The sequence below is a fragment of the Chrysochloris asiatica genome, unplaced genomic scaffold (assembly GCF_000296735.1).
Source record: "Chrysochloris asiatica unplaced genomic scaffold, ChrAsi1.0 scaffold00019, whole genome shotgun sequence".
NCBI lineage: Eukaryota > Metazoa > Chordata > Mammalia > Afrosoricida > Chrysochloridae > Chrysochloris > Chrysochloris asiatica.
In genome coordinates, this window is record NW_006408537.1 from 9,956,508 (window position 1) to 9,960,215 (window position 3,708).

Sequence of the window (3,708 nt, forward strand, 5' to 3'; positions counted from 1 at the left end):
TTTGGCTCTTGTGGACTTGTTTTCATTTTCTTCAGCTTCAGTTTGAATTTGCATTTGAGTAATTGATGGTCTGTTCCACAGTCTGCCCCTGGCCTTGTTTTCACTGACGATATGGAGCTTTTCCATCATCTCTTTCCGCAGATGTAGTCAATTTGATTTCTATGTATTCCATCTGGTGAGGTCCAGGTGTATAGTCGTCTCTTATGCTGTCTACAGCAGGTATTTGAAATAAACAAATCATTGGTTTTGCAGAATTCTATCATGCATTCTTCAGCATCATTTCTATCACCAAGGCCATATTTTCCAACTACTGATCCCTCCTCTTTGCTCCCAACCTTTGCATTCTAATCACCAGTAGTGAGTGATACATCTTGATTGCATATTTGATCAATTTCAGATTCAAGAAGTTGATCGAATTCTTCTATTTCATCCTCACTAGCTTTAGTGGTTGGTGCATAAATTTGAATCATAGTGGTATTAACTGAGCTTCCCTGTAGGCACATGGATATTATCCTATCACAGACAGCATTGTATCTCATCACTGTTCTAGATATGTTCTTTTTGACAATGAACGCAACACCATTCCTCTTCAATTTATCATTCCCAGCATAGTAAACCATGTGGTTGTCAGATTCAAAATGGCCAATACCAGTCCATTTCAGCTCACTAATGCCTAAGATATTGATGTTTATGTGTTCCATTTCATTTTTGACAACTTCCAATTTTCCCATATTCATACTTCGTATGTACGTTCCATGTTCTGATTTTTAGTGGATGTTTACAGCTGTTTCTCTTCATTTTGAGTTGTGTCCCATCAGCAAATGAAAGTCCTTCAGGCTTTTCTCCCATGGGCTTTACTCCATTCACATCATCACGGTCAACTCTACTTTGAGGAGGCAGCTCTTCTCCAGTCGCATTTTGAGTGCCTTCCATCCTGAGGGACTCCTTTTCCGGCACTATATCTGACAGTGTTTCTCTGCTATTCTTAAGGTTTTCAGTGACTAAATATTTGGAAGTAGTTTGTCACTCTTTCTTTCTAGTCTGTCTTCGTCTGGAAGCTCATCTGAAACCTGTCCACCATGGGTGAACCTGCTGGTATTTAAAATTCTGGTGGCATAGCTTTCAGAATCACAGCAACTCACAAGCCACCACAGTACAACAAACTGACAGACAACTAGTGGCCTTTTGGTTTTAAATGGAAACTATCACTTTAAATTTTAAGGAGATTTGTGCACATGCTTAGTAGAACCTTCCAGGGGTGGGGTTGGGGTGTTCATTCACTCAGGCATCCTCTGTAATCATCAGAATGGAGGTGTGCAGACAGTTAGAAACCAATGAACAGATACCAAAAAAAAAAAAAAAAAAAGAATGCCCACACCTCTTCCGAGGATGAGAGAAACTCTGACATGTAATTTTTTTGGCATTGTCATGGGAAAACGGCTGGATCAGCATTGATAAACACAATTTGTGGTCCAGAAGGATTTCATACAGTATTATCTTTAAGAATAATTAATTTATAATTTACTCTAAAACACAGTTCCAGTCTGAACTTTTGGAGACTTTTTTTACTGAAACTGACTCAGTTCTTCAAAAGAACACAATGCCCATTGCACAAGGGTGAATTACCAAACAAGCAAGGTGTGATAGTTCCGGATTTGTGACAATCCATTTGTGACTAGACTAGGATTCTCAGTAGCTTGGTAATTAAGAAGCAGTAATAGGAGCTCTGGTAGCAGTGGTTACAAATTGGGTTGCTACCCTCAGGGTCAGCAGTTAGAAACTAGCAGCTATTCTGATGGAGAAAGATGAGACTTTCTGCTCCTGTAAAGATTTACAACTTCGGAAACCCTGTACAGGGTCGCTATGAGTAGGAACCGACTCCATGGCACATAACCACCAGTCCTCTGTAGGAGTTCTGGTGTGGCGCTGTGGGCTAATGCGTCAGACTGCAAAGTCATTTGAACTGCAAGGTCGGTGGTTAAAGCTCACCAGCTGCTCCTTGGAAACCCTATACAGGGTTGCTATGGGTTAGAATCAACTTGATGGCCTCCAGAACAACAACAATCCTCTGTAACTTAAATAAGAGTCCTAGTGTTGCTGTGGGATAAGTACTGTACTGCTAACCACAAGGGAAGCAGCTCAAACCCACCAACCACTCTGCAAGAGACAGATGAAGCTTTCTGTTTCTGTAAAGATTTGTTGTTGTTAGGTGCCATCATGTTGGTAGCGACTTATAACAAACTATGCACGACAGAACGTAACTGGTCCTGCACCAACCTCACAATCTTTGCTATGCTATAGGCCATTGCTACTGCCATTATGCCAATCCATCTGATTGGGGTCTTCTTCCTCATTGTCGCCAACCCTCCACTTTACCAAGCAAGATGTCCTTCTCCAGGGACTCGCCCTCCTGATAACATGTCCAAAGTATGAGAGATGAAGTCTGGTCATCCTGGCTTCCAATGTTGTACTTCTTCAAACACAGATTTGCAACCTCAGAAACCCTACACAGGGTGGCTGTGAGTTGGAATAGACTCAATGGCAGTGTGCTGGATTGCAAGGTCGGTTTGAACCAGAAGGCTGGCAATTCAAGCTCACCAGTCACTCCTTGGAAACCCTATACAGGGTCTCTCTGAGTCAAAACCAACTGGATGGCACTTAGCTACAACAACAATGTGATAACTGAAGTAGTTGATAGAATTCTTCAGTGTCATTATCACTGGTTTTAGTGGTTGGTGCATAAATTTGACTAACAGTATTAACTGGTCTTCCTTGTAGGTATATGGATATAATCCTATTACAGACAGCATTATATTCAAGATAGATCTCAAAATGTTCTTTTTGATGATGAATGTGACACCATTCCTCTTCAATTTGTCATTCCTGCCATAGTAAACCATTTGATTTTCTGTTTCAAAATGTCAATACCAGCCCAGTTCAGTCACTAATGAATAGGATATTGATATTTATGTGTTTCATTTCATTTTTGACAACTACCAATTTTCCTAGATTCATGCATCATACATTCCGTGCTCTGTTTATTAAAGGATGTTTGCATATGGTTCTTCTCATTTTGTGTTGTGCCCTATCAGCAAATGAAGGTCTCAAAAACTTTACTCCATTTCCAGCATCAAGGTCAACTCTGCTTTGAGAAGGTCATTCTTCCTTATTTCCACCCATATTTTGAGTGCCTTCCAAACTGAAAGGCTCATCTTTTGACACCATATCTGACAATATTCTGGTGCTATTCATAATGTTTCAATATTCAATATTCTGGTGCTATCTGACAGTGTTCCACAGCTATATACAGTGCGGAGTCATTTGGAAATAGTCTGCCTCTCCTTAGTCCTAGTCTGTCTTAGTCTGGAAGCTCAGCTGAAACTGGGGCACCATGGGTAACCCTGCTAATATTTAAAATATAGATGACATCACTTCCAGTGTCACAGCAACATGCAAGTCACCACAATGCAGCAAACAAGTGCTGGCTTGTATCTATAATCATAAAAGCTTCACTGGTTTTACTTCTCTAGAGACACTAGCCTAAAACACAATGTTAAGCAGCATGGGTTTATTTGTTCTAATCTACTAATCTGTATGGAACACTTTCACTTGGGTTTCACCATATCGTTGGCATGATGAAAACATGTGAAACTGTTTACTACAGATTAATAAGTAAGCACAAGCTGTGGGGTTGGGGTAGAGTCAGAT